The sequence below is a fragment of the Rana temporaria genome, chromosome 5 (assembly GCF_905171775.1).
Source record: "Rana temporaria chromosome 5, aRanTem1.1, whole genome shotgun sequence".
In the NCBI taxonomy this organism is placed as follows: Eukaryota; Metazoa; Chordata; class Amphibia; order Anura; family Ranidae; genus Rana; species Rana temporaria.
In genome coordinates this window covers 411,055,998-411,074,618 of record NC_053493.1, presented here as the reverse complement: position 1 = coordinate 411,074,618, position 18,621 = coordinate 411,055,998, and the positions used below count along the sequence as shown (strand labels likewise).

The 18,621-nt window shown below is 46.5% G+C and overlaps 1 protein-coding gene across 2 annotated transcripts in view; it reads right to left on the bottom strand.

The window, feature by feature from the left end:
* SLC45A4 (solute carrier family 45 member 4) overlaps positions 1 to 18,621 on the bottom strand; it is a 213,221-nt gene that overhangs the window by 119,343 nt on the left and 75,257 nt on the right. The window contains exon 1 of one of the 2 annotated variants that reach the window (XM_040355041.1): positions 14,126 to 14,429. The exons of the other annotated variant lie outside the window; for it this stretch is intronic. The gene's annotated coding sequence lies outside the window, so the exon portion shown is untranslated. Of the gene's footprint in view, positions 1 to 14,125; positions 14,430 to 18,621 lie in introns of those variants that run through there. 2 annotated transcript variants of the gene reach the window in all.

The following is an 18,621-nucleotide window of genomic DNA, read 5'->3' as shown; positions in this document are numbered from 1 at the left end:
TCTTCCCACTGATCACCAATGTAAGGAACATTCTTCCCACTGATCACCAATGTAAGGGACATTCTTCCCACTGATCACCAATGTAAGGAACATTCTTCTCACTGATCACCAATGTAAGGACCATTCTTCTCACTGATCACCAATGTAAGGGGCATTCTTCCCACTGATCACCAATGTAAGGGACATTCTTCCCACTGATCACCAATGTAAGGAGCATTCTTCCCACTGATCACCAATGTAAGGGACATTCTTCCCACTGATCACCAATGTAAGGAACATTCTTCTCACTGATCACCAATGTAAGGAGCATTCTTCTCACTGATCACCAATGTAAGGAACATTCTTCTCACTGATCACCAATGTAAGGGACATTCTTCCCACTGATCACCAATGTAAGGGACATTCTTCCCACTGATCACCAATGTAAAAGGGACATTCTTCCCACTGAAACCCCCCCCCCCCCCCCTCCAAATGCAAGGAGCCCTTTTCCCACTTTTTACCAAAAATAGGTAGAACAATACGTATCGGCCTAAACTGAGGGGAAAAAAATTTTTTTTAATCTTTTTGGGGGATATTTATTATAGCAAAAAGTAAAAAATAATGCATTTTTTTTCTAAATTGTCGCTTTTTTTTTGTTTAGAGCGCAAAAAATAAAAACCGCAGAGGTGATCAAATACCACCAAAAGAAAGCTCTATTTTTGGGAAAAAAAGGACGCAAATTTTGTTTGAGAGCCACATCGCATGACCGCGCAATTGTCAGTTAAAACGACGCAGTGCCCAATCGCAAAAACTGGCCGGGTCCTTTACCTGCATAAAAGGTCCGGGTCTTAAGTGGTTAAAGAGCACGTATATATTGGCTTATCAGTGCAGAACGGTCATGCAATTGATGGATACTTGGTTGAGGGTTATGCCTCGTACACACGATCCTTTTTCCTCGACGGGAAAACTGTGAGGAGAGCTTTTGGCCGGGAATCCCGGCCGTGTGTAGGCCAGTTCTCTTTTTTCCCGGCGGACTTTTCCACCGGCGTTTTTTGGCAGTTTTCCTATGGGAAAAACTGTGATGGAGCATACACACGGCCGGGATTCCCGGCCAAAGCGGTCTGGAAAACCCGCCGTGTGTAGGGGAAAGACTGACCGAGCAGGTTCTCGGCTTTCCCCTCTGAATTTCCAATGGGAACTTTTCCCGTCGGAAATCCCGCACGTGTGTAACGAAGCATAAGTCACTTGGACAGTCAGTTTTTGGATAAGCCTCTGTCTCCCTTTCCGGTATAATGTGATTGAAGGGCATATTCCCCATATCGGAAGAATAGACCCCCCCCTTACACACATCGGCCCAGATTCAGTGTGGGCGCACATTACGCCGCCGTAGAGTAACCAATGTACGCTACGCCAACGCAGCGCAGAGAGGCAAGCAATGCATTCAGCAAACCAGTGCCCCCAACGCTGCGCCAGCGTGGGAGCACTGCGTAGGTGGAAGTGGGCGTGACCCATGCAAATGATGGGCCAAATGCCAGACAGATACGGATCACAAACTGCGCATGCGCCATGGACGCATCCCCCTGCCTAAACTACGCCGATCACTGCGTACGGCGTGAACGTAACCTACGCCCAGCCAGACACACGTCCAATGTAAAATATGCCGGCCTGTGTTCCCTGGTGCAGACCTTTGCATGTCTGCTGCTGGGTTGCACCTCCTTTATGGGGAATGACTTTACGCCGGACGTACAACTTACGCGCGCCTGCGTCGGGCGCACGCAGGTTTGTGAATCGCCTCATTTGGATGTTTGAATGGCTAATCTATGGGCGCGGCACCATGCGCCCAGCCTAAATGTGCGCCCACCCTACGCCGGTGTAAGCAAGCTACGTCGGCGCGGTGTAGCCTGGTTTTAGGCGCATATCCGTTTGTGGGTCTGGCGCACAGATACGACAGCGCACATTTGCACATACGTCGGCGTAACTTGTTATACGTCGGCGTAAGTGCTTAGTGAATCTGGGCCATCCTTTCCAGCACTAGTAGAGGATGTAGCGCAGTAGGGCTATACACAGGTAGATTTTAAACCATGCTGGCCATCTGACTTAGGACATTTAGTGGCAGACAAGAAGTACTACAGTTAGAATATTTAGATGAAAGGTGAATTGATGGTTTTATTTAAAATTTATGAATGAGCTATTCATTTTTATATTGTATCTTTTGCTGGAGTTCCGCTTTAACCAAGACTTATCAAAAGAAGCACATGGGAATTCGGAAGCCTTCAGCTCTGCTGGTCAAAGGAGTGGCGGCATCCCTAGGCGATGAGCGACTTGTGTAAAACCTTTATTCCGTTCCACACCGAGACAACGGACGTATTTTATTATGACCCTAGAGCAAATGGGAGCGATCGTTTTCAGCACAGTGTCGGAAGAGAGAACATACCACAACAAGTCTACATTTAGCATCGTGTAACAAGAAGATATTGATCAATCCACCTTCCATATTGAACATCACAGAGATGTCCACACTGCCCAAAGGGGATTTTGGAACATCGCATGCCGCGGCGCCTGAATTCTCCAGTTGTGTCTGCCCTTGCCGACTTAATATAAAAAAAAAAAAAAAAAGTTGAATAACTTATTTTAATCTGCAGCTTTCACAGAAAAAAAAAAAAAATTCAGGCACTTTCTGTTGTAGGGTGACAACGCCAAGCCTTATGCCTCCTACACACAGCTGGTCTTTCCGAGAAAAAAGTCAGACCGTGTGTAGCCTCCATCGGACTTTTTTTGGTCGGAAGTCCGACGGACCTTAAATAGAGATTCTGGGCCAGATTCTCGTACTTTTGCGGCGGGCGTAGCGTAAGCCATTTACACTACGCCGCCGCAACTTACTGGAGCAAGTGCCGTATTCCTCAAGCACTTGTTCCGTAGTTTGCGGCGGCGTAGTGTAAAATGCCCGGCGTATCCCTGCGTAATTCAAAGGGGGAGGCTTGTATTTAAATTAAGCGCGCCCCCGTGCCGATTGAACTACGCATGCGCCGGGCTTAAAATAGCCCAGTGCGCATGCTCCAGTTCTCGACGGAAAACGTCAATGACGCCGACGTGTGCGTCATTGACGTAAAGTCGTATTCAAGAACGACTTAGGAAAACGACGTACCCGACGGGAAGACGACGTGGACCCGACGCCATACTTAACATGGCATACGGTGGACTGGCGTAAGGTTACCCCTCATATAGCAGGGGTAACCTTACGCAAACGACGGCTACGCGACGCGAATCCGTTCGGGAATCGGCGTATCAGGCTCATTTGCATAAACAAATGAGACCTGAACGTAAACGCCACCTAGCGGCCGGCGGCGAATTACATTTAAGATCCGACAGTGTAAGTGACTTACACCTGTCGGATCTTGGCCGTATCTATGCGAAAATGATTCTAGGAATCACTCGCATAGATACCCGGGCTCAGAAACAGAGATACACCGTCGTAACTCTGCTGAGAATCTGGCCCTCTGTTCTCTTTTTGTCCGTCGGGCTTCCGACCGGCTCACGGCAGACTTTTGCACGGCATTAGTCTTCCAATTGTGCTCTGGCATTGTCACACGGACTTCTGATGGAGACCACAAGCCGCCATTGCAACACATTACACAGGCGTGGTCCGTAGTGGCCATCGTTAGGAAACCAGACCTTAGAAATGCCAGCCATCGCTGGAGTGCATGTAGACAGGAAATACCTGCAAGGAGGCTGCAGGCGATGGGAAATCCATATATATATATATATAACAACAGTATTTCATCCAAAATAAAGGACAGTGCACACCGACGTCTACGGCGCATGTGCCATAGACATTGGTGCATGTCTTTTGGAAATATCTCCTGAACCGTGGAGGTTTAGGGGATATTTCTTGCACCTCCAGGTAAGCCATGATCTTGGCTTACGTGTGGGTCCAAGTGGTCTGTAATGCCTTGTACACACGATCGGAATTTCCGATGAAAAAAGTCACACGGATTTTTTTCATCGGATATTCCGACCGTGTGTGTGCGCCCCATTGGATTTTTTTTTTCACTTGTACTCGCACAAATGCTCCCGATGCCTGACCCAATACTTGGTCGGCGGGGAGCGGACTCAGTGGGCAGGCAGCGTCAGTAGGCATATTGGGCGGATCGGGTGCCATCAGCTTGGACATCCCGACGCCCATCTTGGCACACCCTGCACTTGGCCACAGTAAGCCAGCAACTGACATCTTGTTACACCCAGCCCATATAGTTTGGGCTGAGTGTTAACAAGATGTCTGTTGATACTTACTTATGCCTAGTGCAGGGTGTGCCAAGATGGGCGCTGCAGCATGAATGAATGAATGAATGAATGACTTGTATAGCGCAACTCATGCGAACTGAATCGCCTCTGGGCGCTTTTTCCAGCCAGAGTCTGATTGGCTTGTGCGGTCATTTTACCCCGTAGGATCGTGACACGCTTGGGACACACAGTCATACACACAGATATACATATATATACTGGGCCAATTTGGACAAGATCCAATTTACCTACCAGCATGTCTTTGGAGTGTGGGAGGAAACCGGAGTACCCGGAGGAAACCCACGCAGGCACAGGGAGAACATGCAAACTCCAGGCAGATGGTGTCGTGGTCGGGGCATTTCAAAATACTTTCCTCATGTCATTTATTGCTGCATTTCAGTGCCTGCCCACAAGTGCCAGCCACCTATCAGTGCTGCCTATCAGTGCCATCTAACAGTGCCAGTCACCTGTCAGTGCCCATAAGTGCAGCCTATTATTGACATCCAACAGTGCCAGCCACCTATCAGCGTCCATAAGTGCCCATAACTGCTGCCTATCAGTGCCCATAACTGTCGCCTATCAGTGCCAGCCACCTGTCAGTGCCACCTGTCAGAACCATTGCAAATGTTCTGACACACCCATCAGTGCCAGCGCCCATAACTGCCGCCCATCAGTGCCCATAACTGTCGCCTATCAGTGCCAGCGCCCATAACTGCCGCCTATCCGTGCCAGCCACCTGTCAGTGCCATCTGTCAGTGCCACCCGCCAGCGCCATATCAGTGCCATCCATCAGTCAAACTGTCACATGGCATTAAGAAAAAAAGTATCGGTGGGTACATGAAAAAAAAAAAAAAAAAAAGTACCAGTACTTGTACTCGATCCTAAAAAAGTGGCATCGGGGACAACCCTACTTGCGATCCAAAACCACCAAATGCCCCCAGTCAGTACAATACATAAAGTGGCCAGGCCGCTATCTGCAATACTGTATACCTAACCACATCTAAAAAAGACATTCTAATGCTAGAATCCAAAATGGTCAGTCAGCTCCACCAGCCCCTGGAGTGCGATAAACCCAATACAGCAGCAGCCAAGCCAGGGACAGGCTGCGCCCACACACTTCTAGAGCATGAATCAAGCTAAAAAGGGAAAAATATTCTAAAAATGTTTTTCTGCACAAAAAATAAATAAAAGAAAGAAAAGGACAAAAAAAAAAAAATAAAAAAAAGAAGAAGAAGATGCTTATCTGTAAACTGCATAAACAAGGAAAAAAAAATTAAAAAAACACATTAAAGAGGACCTTCCACCTCTTAAACTGCAAAATCCATTGAGTGGATAATAACGAACAACAGCGCCGGTTGCCCTCTCACCAAAATTGATATAGTGTGGGGAGGATATAACCTTATTAGAAGGAAGAATTATGAAAATACATTCTGGAAAAGACCCCAGAAAAAAAAAAAAGGGAAAAAAAATAAATAAAAAAAGAAGAAGATGAGGTCCGTTGCACCTGCAAGAATCTCCAGTTCTCCAACACTGATCACTACCCCACCATCCCCCTTCTCCAACACTGATCACTACCCCACCATCCCCCTTCTCCAACACTGATCACTACCCCACCATCCCCCTTCTCCAACACTGATCACTACCCCACCATCCCCCTTCTCCAACACTGATCACTACCCCACCATCCCCCTTCTCCAACACTGATCACTACCCCACCATCCCCCTTCTCCAACACTGATCACTACCCCACCATCCCCCTTCTCCAACACTGATCACTACCCCACCATCCCCCTTCTCCAACACTGATCACTACCCCACCATCCCCCTTCTCCAACACTGATCACTACCCCACCATCCCCCTTCTCCAACACTGATCACTACCCCCACCATCCCCCTTCTCCAACACTGATCACTACCCCACCATCCCCCTTCTCCAACACTGATCACTACCCCACCATCCCCCTTCTCCAACACTGATCACTACCCCACCATCCCCCTTCTCCAACACTGATCACTACCCCACCATCCCCCTTCTCCAACACTGATCACTACCCCACCATCCCCCTTCTCCAAAGTGTTTGTCTTGCAGTCATGCTAAAATTTTGTGTCCCCAGGGTTATAAACTCGAATCATTCTCCAGCTGTCAAATAAATACAATAGGTTAACCACTTGGCGTCCGCATTATAGCCGAATGACGGCTACAGCGCGGACCTGAATTGCCGGACGACCGCTCCTTCGCACGCTTCTTTTTCTCCTCGCGCCAACAGCGCGAGAGAGAAAAAAAAAAAAAGCCCTTTGCCGGCTCTTGTGCAAGGGACATCGGTTCGAAGAGGAGGAGGCAAATCTGCCTCATCCGTGCCCAGCAGTGCAAAAAAGTGCCACCCATCAATGCCCACGAGTGCCACCCACCAATGCCCACGAGTGCCACCTAGCAGTGCTGCCGATCAGTGTCACCTACCAGTGATGATCATTTTCCATCACTGTCACCTCTCAGTGCTCTTCAGTGCCACCCATCAGTACCGCCTATAAGTACCGACTCTCAGTGCCGCCTACAAGTACCGACTCTCAGTGCCGCCTACAAGTACCACCTCTCAGTGCCGCCTACAAGTACCACCTCTCAGTGCCGCCTACAAGTACCACCTCTCAGTGCCGCCTACAAGTACCACCTCTCAGTGCCGCCTACAAGTACCACCTCTCAGTGCCGCCTACAAGTACCACCTCTCAGTGCCGCCTACAAGTACCACCTCTCAGTGCCGCCTACAAGTACCACCTCTCAGTGCCGCCTACAAGTACCACCTCTCAGTGCCGCCTACAAGTACCACCTCTCAGTGCCGCCTACAAGTACCACCTCTCAGTGCCGCCTACAAGTACCACCTCTCAGTGCCGCCTACAAGTACCACCTCTCAGTGCTGCCTATAAGTACCCACAAGTACAGGCCATCGGTGCCCATCAGTGCAGCATCATCAGCATACATCAGCATACATCAATGAAGGGCAAAATTACCTGTTTGCAAAATTTTATAACAAAATAAACAGGTTTTGTATTTTTTTTTTTTTTAAATCGGTCTTTAATTTTTTTAACCAAACAAAAAAAATAAAGAAAAAACGTAGAGGTGATCAAATACCACCCATTTGTGGGTAAAAAAAAAAGATAAAAATGTTATTTGGGTACAGCGTTGTATGACCGTGCAATTGTCATTCATACACGACTGTTTTTCAGGTCATGGAAAAAAAAATAAGTTTTTCCTCGACGCGATTCCTCTTAAGCCGGCCTTGCATACACACAATTGTGAAAAAAAATATATATACACCTCGAGCAAACCGTCGTGGCGTACAACGGCACTATAAAGGGGAAGTTCCATTCGAATGGCGACACCTTTTGAGCTGATTATGCCGATTTCCTGTCTCATAACTTGCTTCTGAGCATGCGCGTTCCCCCCGCTGTTAAAGCCTACACACGACTGTTTATCACGACGAGAAAAAAACATTTTCAACATTTTTAATGCCCATTTTTCTCAACGAGGAAAATGCTCTGGAGCCCACACACAATCGTTTTAAAAACGACCAATTTAAAAAAATTGCATTTTTCTCGTCATGAAAAACGGTCGCGTGTACGCGGCATCAGCTAAAAGCTGAAAATTGGTCTGGGCAGGAGGAGGGGGGGGGGGGGGGAGGGGGGGGGTTTAAGTGCCCAGTAAGCAAGTGGTTAATAAACCTTAAACTTTAGGAATGAAAAATACACCCCAATCACGAGAGGTCTCCCTTGGAAGAATGCGACTGCCACCAATTCACTCCATTGAGAAGTCCGCGTCCCTCAAATTCTCCATGGTGTTCAGGCCATAAGACCGACGGCAACAAATCCAAAATAGTAACCATAGTACAGCTCCTGAGCGCGTGCGTTTTCAGGGCAGTGGGAGAAAGCGTGTGGTCGGCACGTGAAACGGCTCTGGGCTAAAGCAGATTTTTAAACTCTATGGGATGCTAAAGCAGATCAAGTGATAGCAGCGAGTGTGTGATCTTCATAATCGTTGGCTTTTCTAATCCTTCGTATTGGAAAGACGCCAGCCAATGTTCATGCTCCTTTAACCAACAACCCCAGGCAATTAGTAAAACTGCTAGAGCTACTCACAAAACACTGCAATGTACTAAAAAGGCATAAACTAGGATTTTTTTTTCCGTCTCTCACGCTTTCAATAACAATTGCGCAGTCATGCAACACTGTACCCAAAATCAATTAGGTAGATTCAGTAAGAGTTAGGCCAACTTATCAGTAGATAAGACGGCCTAACTCAGAATCTACGCCGACGTATGTTTAAGCGTATTCTCAAACAGAGATACGCTTAAACATATCTAAGATACGACGGCTTGCGTCGTCCTATCTTAGATTGCAATTTTTCAGATGGCGCTTCCATTGCGGTCGGCGTAGAATATGTAAATGAGTTTGTACGCCGATTCACGAACGTACGCCGGCCGCCGCAGTTGATTTACGCCGTTTCCGTAAGGCCAAAGGAGGCCTAAAGTTATTCCACCTATTAGGTGGAATAACAATGTTAAAGTATGGCCGCGGTTCCCGCCGCAAGGTTCGAATTTTTAACGTCATTTGCGCAAGTCGTCCGCGAATCGGGATTTACGTTGTTTACGTCCACGTCGAAAGCAATAGGCCCGTGCGGCGTACGTAACCGCAATGCACACTGGGAAATGTAGTCGCCCAGCGCATGCGCAGTGACAAAAAAACGTCAAAAAACGTAAGGTCAAGACTCATTACCATTAAACACGCCCCCCAACACATTTGAATTAGGCGCCCTTACGCCCGCCGCATTTACACTACGCCGCCCTAAGTAAGGAGGCAAGTACTTTGTGAATCATGTACTTGCCTCTCCTACTTAAAGCGGTAGTTCACCCCCCCCGACACGATTTTACCATCGAGACAGGCATTGTAGCGCGAGCTACAGTATGCCTGTCCCGATTTTTTTAACCCCGGACTCACCTTGTAATCGGACATCGTAGATTTCGGCTCCCGCGGGGAATGGGCGTGCCTATGGAGAGGGAGGATGATTGACGGCCGGCCCTGGCACGTCACTCTCCCCCGAAGACAGCCGGAGTAGGTCTCGGCTCTTCACGGCGCCTGCGCACAGGCTATGCGCACGCGTCGTGAAGAGCCAAGCCTATTTCGGCTATTTCCGGAGAAGCGTGACGCGCCAGAGCCGGCTGTCAATCATCCTCCGTCTCCATAGGCACGCCCATTCCCCGGTATCTTCGATCTACGCGTACAAGGTGAGTACGGGGGTAAAAAATTCGGGACAGGCATACTGTAGCTCGCGCTACAATGCCTGATTTTATGGTAAAAGAAAAAAATTTTTTTTTTCGTTGATAGGGTGAACCCCCGCTTTAAGGCGGAGTAGTGTAAACACGCTAGGCTACGCCGACCTAGATTTGCGCGCCCCTACCTGAATCTACCTAAATGTATTTATTTGTACAAATTTCATTAAAATTAGGATAAAACCAATAACCATATCATGGTCTCATTCTCCCAGTGTAGGTGGAGTCAACATTAATTGTACTACATTGATGGTGCATATTTACTAAAAAATTTTTTTTACATATTATTATTAAAAAGGTTCTTATATAGCGCCATCAGTTTACGCGGCGCTTTACATATACATTGTACATTCACATCGGTCCCTACCCTCAAGGAGCTTACAATCTAACATGCATTCGCACTGCATCTGGTGTAAACAAGCTCTAAAGCTGCCACTGTTGACTTATTTCAAAAGTGCAATCCGCGAAGCTGTCTGACCCACAAAGGAACAACTTACCATTGCACGGTTGTCCTAGGATAGCAGCCCAAGCATGCACCTTAAAAAAAACAAATCAGCAACTCGACTCCCCATTTTTTTCCCCCTCTCTACAGGCCGCGACGGGACATTGCTGAGGCCGCTGATAGGCTGAGCGCACTATGAGTCACCGACACACAGGAAGCGGAAGGGGCCCGGGACCGGAGAACGGGACGGCGATATCGGAACAACGGGGGATCGTAGGCAGGTAAGTGACAGTTTATTTTCTATATTTTTACAGCCCGGGCACAGCGGGGGTTAAAAGTTTTAGGTCAGAGAACTCCTTTAAGACCTGGACCTTTAGGCAGCTAAATGCCCAGGCCAGGTTTTGCGATTCGGCACTGCGTCGCTTTAACAGACAATTGCGCGGTCGTGCGACGTGGCTCCCAAACAAAATTGGCGTCCTTTTTTCCCCACAAATAGAGCTTTCTTTTGGTGGTATTTGATCACCTCTGCGGTTTTTATTTTTTGCGCTATAAACAAAAATAGAGCGACAATTTTGAAAAAAATGCTATATTTTTTACTATAATAAATATCCCCCAAAAATATATATAAAAAAAATGTTATCCTCAGTTTAGGCCGATACGTATTCTTCTACCTATTTTTGGTAAAAAAAAAAAAAAAAAAAAATCGCAATAAGTGTTTATCGATTGGTTTGCGCAAAATTTATAGCGTTTACAAAATAGGGGATAGTTTTATTGCATTTTTTTTAATTATTTTTTTTTAACTACTATTGGCGGCGATCAGCGATTTTTTTTGTGACTGCAACATTATGGCGGACACTTCGGACAATTTTGACACATTTTTGGGACCATTGTCATTTTCACAGCAAAAAATGCACTTAAATTGCATTGTTTATTGTGAAAATGACAGCTGCAGTTTGGGAGTTAACCACAGGGGGCGCTGTAGGAGTTAGGGTTCACCTAGTGTGTGTTTACAACTGTAGGGGGGTGTGGCTGTAGGTGTGACGTCATCGATCGAGTCTCCCTATAAAAGGGATCACTCGATCGATGCAGCCGCCACAGTGAAGCACGGGGAAGCCGTGTTTACATACGGCTCTCCCCGTTCTTCAGCTCCGGGGACCGATCGCGAGGGGGCAGCTAGAAACGAATAGCCGCGCCCTCGTCCCGGATCACTCCTGAAGCCACGGGAACCGCCGCATGTACATGCGGCGGTCCGGAAGTGGTTAAATGCTGGCAATCCCGAGTATTGCCCCCTGATGAAGTCATGTGTTGTGACACAACGCGTAGGGAGTGTTCGGATATATCAAACGAACCGGAAGTGATGCAAGAGGCGTCGAAACGCTACCTACAAAACGCTCTTCTTGCACTTGTATGCTTTTAATGTAAGAGCCCATTTGGCCTTTTATAAATCCTGTTTGTTTATACGTTCTTACGCTATGGGAGGTTTTTTCTTTATCCTTATATAAAATATTGGAAACCTCAAAACCACTATGCGATTGTGAGCTTGAAAGACGCCATCACCATTGGAAAGCCCCTCAACTGGATTCAGCACGATTAGGAATCCAATTCTCCTTGAGGAGAATTGCCCTGACCCGAAGGAGATCGATAATGCCCCGTACACACGAACGGAATTCCCGACGGAAAAAAGTTGGATGTTTTTTTCCGATGGAATTCCACTCAAGCTTGGCTTGCATACACACGGTCACACAAAAGTTCTCTGAACTTTCGAGCGTTAAGAATGTGGTGACGTACAACACGACAACGAGGCGAGAAAAATAAGTTCAATGCATCCGAGAATGCGTCAAATTGTTTCCGAGCATGCGTGCTTTTTCCCCGTCGGAATTCCATACAGACAAATGGATTTTCCGGAAAAATGAGAACCTGCTCTCCAAGTTTGTCGGAAATTCCGACAGAAATAGTCCGATGGAGCATACACGCGGTCGGAATATCCGTCGAAAAACTGCTATCCTTTACAACCCCTTTACGTTTACAAGAAATCACAAGGATTGAACACGGAAGAATTTTTTGATATACAGTTTTGGCACATTATTTGGAAGGACTTTTTTGCAAAGCACGACAAATTAGTTGTTCACATTACCGTATATACTCGCGTATAAGCTGACCCGAATTTAAGCTGAGGCACCCAATTTTACCACAAAAAAATGGTAAAATGTATGGACTTGAGAATAAGCCTAGGGTGTCCATCTGCATGCCTCACTGTGCCCATGCCTAGACTGATGTTTAACACGGGAGTCTATAGAAGGGGTGCCTGGCTTTGGGGGGGGGGGGGGGAAATAAGTGCTCCCCAGCCGTAGGTCCCCCAGACAACAAACCTTGCACATTTGTAGAGGAGTAATGGGGCTACATGTGTGCCAAGTTCCGGGTCCCCAAATTCACCAGAGAAATGACTGGTTAACAGAGGAGTCTATGGAAGGGGTGCCTGGCTTTGAACAAATTATATATATATATATATATATATATATATATATATATATATATATATATATATATATATATATATATATATATATATATATATATATATATATATATATTTATTATAAAAAAAAAAAAAAAATAATCGGTGCTCCCCAACCGTAGGTCCCCCGACCAGGGGCGGACTGACCATTTGGGAACTCGGGCGCTGCCCGAGGGCCCCATGCCACTAGAGGGCCCCATCAGGGTTGCCAGCCTCAGTAAAACCAGGGACAGTATGTAAAAATCCCAAGATTATAGCTTCCCCACCTCTTCAATACCTTTTCAGTGTGTGCATGTATACTGTGTGTATGTTTATATATACTGTGTGTCCCCATAATCTATTGCCTGGGGGCCCCCATAATCTCCCATTGCCCCGGGGGGCCCCCATAATCTCCCATTGCCCGGGGGCCCCCCATAATCTCCCATTGCCCGGGGGCCCCCCATGAGTTGTCAGTCCGCCCCTGCCAACACTTGTAGAGGAAGAGTGGGCTACATGTGTGCCAAGTTTTGGGGGTCCAGGGGTCCTACGGCCGGTACCGGGTCCCCAAATTTTGGGAGATCAGACGCAAAAAAGGTGACTCGAGTATAAGCCGAGGGGGGGGGGGGGCATTTTCAGCACAAAAAAAAAAAAAAAGTGCTGAAAAACTCGTTTATACTCGAGTATATACGGAATTTTGATGTTGTGCACTTTGTTTATTTGTCACCATTAGCTGAAGTGATTTCTTTATTTAGATTCAGAAAGCTGCGCTGATCATTATTCTTTTATACCCATTTTTAATCCGGAGTATTCTTACCATAGGAGGAACTACATGTCCCAGCATGCACTGCCTGTTGCGGATTCTTGCATTTCTATTTTTAGCATAAATATTTTTATATATATAAAAATATAAATATATAAAAAAATATAAATATAAAAAAATATATAAAAAAAATATATAAATATATATAAAAAAAATATATAAATATATATAAAAAAAATATATAAATATATATAAAAAAAATATATAAATATATATAAAAAAAATATATAAATGTATATAAAAAAAATATATAAATGTATATAAAAAAAATATATAAATATATATAAAAAAAAATATAAAAATATATATAAATATAAAAAAAAATAAAAAAAATATATATTACGCTTTTCGTTTTAAAAAAAGATATACGCACGTAAATAAATTCTTTCATGAATTTTCTCTTCCTTTAATCTAAAGCTTGGCAAATACGGAATGAATACTCATTAACCCGGCAGGAATCTCTTAAATGGTTAATAGGCGATGAACACACGCGGTTATTACATCTCCCGTGCCGAGCGTCACAATGAGACTTCCTAAAAGGAAATTAACCAATTGGTGACCACGGACGGACGGACGGGGAAGCCTGTAGCTACGTCTGGAGGGCAGAGGCATGGAAGAACAATAAAAGTGATGGGGGGGTGACAGGTTGACTCACGGAGAACATCTGCTCATTATTATAAAATTCAGGATTTATAAAGCGTAAATTTACAAAAAAATAAAATAAAAAAATTAAATCATCCTAATAAAAAAAAAAAAAAAAAAAAAAAAAAAAAATGGAAATGCGACCTTACCTAATACAATCCCAGAAGAGAGCAAAATTAGCGAACGGACGTTGGCGACGAGCAGCGTTGCCGATTTAACGGTGTGACCTTGACATGAGTGCGTTTTCGGCGTCTTTGGGAGGCCAGCAGGAGATAAACTCCAAAGGGGGGGGGTCCTGCTGGCTGGCCCAATGTGCCTGTGATGGTGCTGTGTGTGTTCTGATCGATACAGGAGAGCCCTGTTTGTGTTGAAGCTGCAGCTGACACGCCGCCTTCCGATTGGCCCAGGGAGCCTAGGGTGGGAGGGTCCACACCGGGGACAAGACAGGGAGGCCGCGCTCTCTTCCCCTCCCTCCCACCTCTGCTGCACAGGCTCACCATGTGAAAAAAAAAAGAAAAAAAAAAAAAAAAACACTCCACAATGACGATTGAATGGGAACGGGGCGAAGCAACACAATTAACAGAGAGCTGGAGTGTAGAGACAAGAGCCCTGAAGCACATTCTTCATAGAGGAGAGATATGAAAACTGGACGCAATGTGACAATAAACCCTCCAGATGACCTTGCCACAGACAGACAGATTTATACCCAATCGGGTGCAAGCTTGTGTCACGGCAGATGGAACGGGTACCGATCCAAGGCTGAGGGCCCGTTCACACCGGAAGGGTCAATCCAACCAAAATAATATCTTCATTATTAGGTGGAGCAAGTCACCCGATCCAGCCAAAATAATAATATCGTCATTATAGGTGGAGCCGGTTGGGCCAAGTCACCCGATCCAGCCAATAAGTGGAGCCTGGTGGGCCAAGTCACAAGATCTGGCAAAAATAATAATAATATCTTCGTTATAGGTGAAGCCAAATCACCCGATCCAACCAAAATAATAATACTCTTCGTTATAGGTGGAGCCCGGTGGGCCAAGTCCCCTGATCCAGGCAAAATAATAATATCTTCATTATAGGTGGACCGAGTCACCCGATCCAGACAATAGGTGGAGGCTGGTGGGCCAAGTCACCCAATCCAACCAAAATAATAATATCGTCATTATAGGTGGAGCCTGGTGGGCCAAGTCACCCGATCCAGGCAAAATAAGAATATCTTCATTATTAGGTGGAGCCTGGTGGACTGAGTCACCCGATCCAGACAATAGGTGGAGCCTGGTGGGCCAAGTCACCCAATTCAACCAAAATAATATCTTCATTGTAGGTGGAGCCTGGTGGGCCAAGTCCCCCGATCCAGCCAATAAGTGGAGCCTGGTGGGCCAAGTCACCCGATCCAACCAAAATAATATCTTCATTATAGGAGGAGCCTGATGGCCCAAATCACCAGATACAGCCAAAATAAGAATATCTTCATTATAGATGGAGCCTGGTGGACCAAGTCACCCGATCCAGGCAAAATAATATATCTTTGTTATAGGTGGAGTCTGGTGGACCGAGTCACCCGATCCAGACAATAGGTGGAGGCTGGTGGGCCAAGTAACCCAATCCAACCAAAATAATAATATCTTCATTATAGGTGGAGCCTGGTGGGCCAAGTCACCCGATCCAGACAATAGGTGGAGGCTGGTGGGCCAAATAACCCGATCCAGACAATAGGTGGAGCCTGGTGGGCCAAGTCACCCAATTCAACCAAAATAATAATATCTTCATTATAGGTGGCGCCTGGTGGGCCAAGTCACCCGATCCAGCCAATAAGTGGAGCCTGGTGGGCCAAGTCACCCAATTCAACCAAAATAATAATAATATCTTCATTATAGGAGGAGCCTGATGGGCCAAGTCACCCGATCCAGGAAAAATAAGAATATCTTCATTATAGGTGGAGCCCGGTGGATCGAGTCACCCGATCCAGACAATAGGTGGAGCCTGGTGGGCCAAGTCACCCAATCCAACCAAAATAATAATATTCTTCATTATAGGAGGAGCCTGATGGCCCAAATCACCCGATCCAGCCAAAATAAGAAGACCTTCATTGTAGGTGGAGCCTGGTGGGCCAAGACACCCGATCCAGCCAATAAGTGGAGCCTGGTGGGCCAAGTCACCCGATCCAACCAAAATAATAATATTCTTCATTATAGGAGGAGCCTGATGGCCCAAATCACCCGATCCAGCTAAAATAAGAAGATCTTCATTATAGATGGAGCCTGGTGGACCAAGTCACCCGATCCAGCCAAAATAAGAATATCTTCATTATGGGTGGAGCCTGGTGGACCAAGTCACCAGAATCAGCCACAATAATAATAATATCTTCATTATTGAGCGCATCGAGGCCTTCGGGTAATGACTGCGCTCCAAATAAGCATTTTAATAAATAAATAAAATAAGAGGTGGAGCGAGTCACCCGATCCAGCGAAAATAATAGTAATATCTTCATTATAGGTGGAGCCTGGTGGGCCATTGATTTCTTACAGGTCTATGGATGATTCAATAGGGAGATCTCCTCATCATAATTCCCGACTCTGCTCCTGCCCACCATGGAATTTTGGTGGTTCTCTCCCACCCTTGTGTGTTCTCTCAGCTTTTTCCAGTTACATTCTCAAAAACAAATATAATGTCCAACAAGGCATAGCAAGTGAGCACCATGATGGGCGCAGCAGGTGTACAGACCCAGGAGATTGGAGAAACCCTCCATAATAGGCATGGCAGATATACGGACCAAGGAACTCAAATGCAGAAATGGTGGGGAAACCTCAAAATGGGCACAGCATGTTTACAAACCTAGGATTTAAGCACTGGGATGGTGGGAACCCCTCAATGTGCATAGAAGGTATGCAGGCCCAAGAACTCGGGAAGGGATGTGGAGAACCCCTCGTATAATGGGCAAAGGTGTGCAGACCTAGGAGCTCAGAGTTGGGATGGAGGGAACCCTTCAAAATTGCCACAGCAGGTGTACAAACCCAGGAACTCAGTGCAGGGATGGTGGGAACCCCTCATAATGGACATAGCAGCAATGCAGACCCAGAACCCCAGGAAAGGGATGTCGAGAACACCTCCAAAAATGAGCACGTTCTACACCACAGGTGTCAAATACAAGGCCCGCGGGCCGAATCCGCCCTCTAAGCCATTTCATGTGGCCCTTGCACCTCTCTTGCAGCTGTGACAACCTTGTTCCTGCCCCCTACCTTGTCTCACAAAATCAGCACCTGAGAGGACAGAACTCCTCTGCCAGAACCTGTGCAGCTGCAAAGAGGCTCATAATGGGCACAGAAGGTATGCCGATATGGGAGCTCAACGCCGGAATGCTAAGAACCCCTCATAATGGGCACAGAAGGCGTGCAGATATGGGAGCTCAGCGCCAGAATGCTAGGAACCCCTCATAATGGGCACAGAAGGCATACAGAACTGGGAGCTCAGCGCCGGAATGCTAGGAACCCCTTATAATGGGCACAGAAGGCGTGCAGATATGGGAGCTCAGCGCCGGAATGCTAGGAACCCCTCATAATGGGCACAGAAGGCATGCAGATATGGGAGCTCAGCGCCGGAATTCTAGGGACCCCTCATAATGGGCACAGAAGGTATGCAGATATGGGACCACAGCGCCGGAATGCTAGGGACCCCTCATAATGGGCACAGAAGACGTGCAGATGTGGGAGCTCAGTGCCGGATTGTTAGGGACCCCTTATAATGGGCATAACAGATGTACAGACCCAGGAGCTCAGTGAAGGGATGGTGGTAACCCTCATAATGGTTACAGGTGTACAGACCTGGGAATTCAGAACAGGGATGGTGGGAAATAATGGGCACAGCATAAAACTCAGATGCCAACGTGAATGAGCCATAAAATGTATGCTGTAGCTTCAGCACCCTTCCCTGGAAACACCTTCTCTCAGATTTAGAGGGGTGTTCACATACTTTTGGTCATATAGCCAGATTCAGGTATAGTTACGCCGGCGTATCAGTAGATACGCCGTCGTAACTCTGAATCCGCGCCGTCCTACATTTAAGCGTATGCTCAAACTGAGATATGCTTAAATGTTGCTAAGATACGAGCGGCGCAAGTCTTCCTACGCCGTCGTATCTTAGCTGTATATTTACGCTGGGGCGCGTATGCCGATTTACGCCTAGAATATGTAAATCAGCTAGATACGCCTATTCACGAACGTACGCTCGCCCGTCGCAGTAAAGATACACCGTTTACGTAAGGCGTTTTCAGGCGTAAAGATAAACCACCAAAAAGATGGCGCAGCCAATGTTAAGTATGGACGTCGGAACCGCGTTGAATTTTGAAATTTTTACGTCGTTTGCGCAAGTCGTCCGTGAATGGGGCTGACCGTAACTTACGTTCACGTCGAAAACCAATGAGTCTTTGCGGCGTAATTTGGAGCATCCGCACTGGGGTACGTCCACGGACCGTACGTTCAAAACGTCAATTGCGTGGGGTCATGCCTTATTAACATAAAACACGCCCACCTCTTCCCAATTTTAATTAGGCGCGCTTACGCCGGTACATTTACGCTACGCCGCCGTAACTTAGGATGCAAGTGCTTTGTGAATACAGCACTTGCCTCTAACTTGCGGCGGCGTAGCG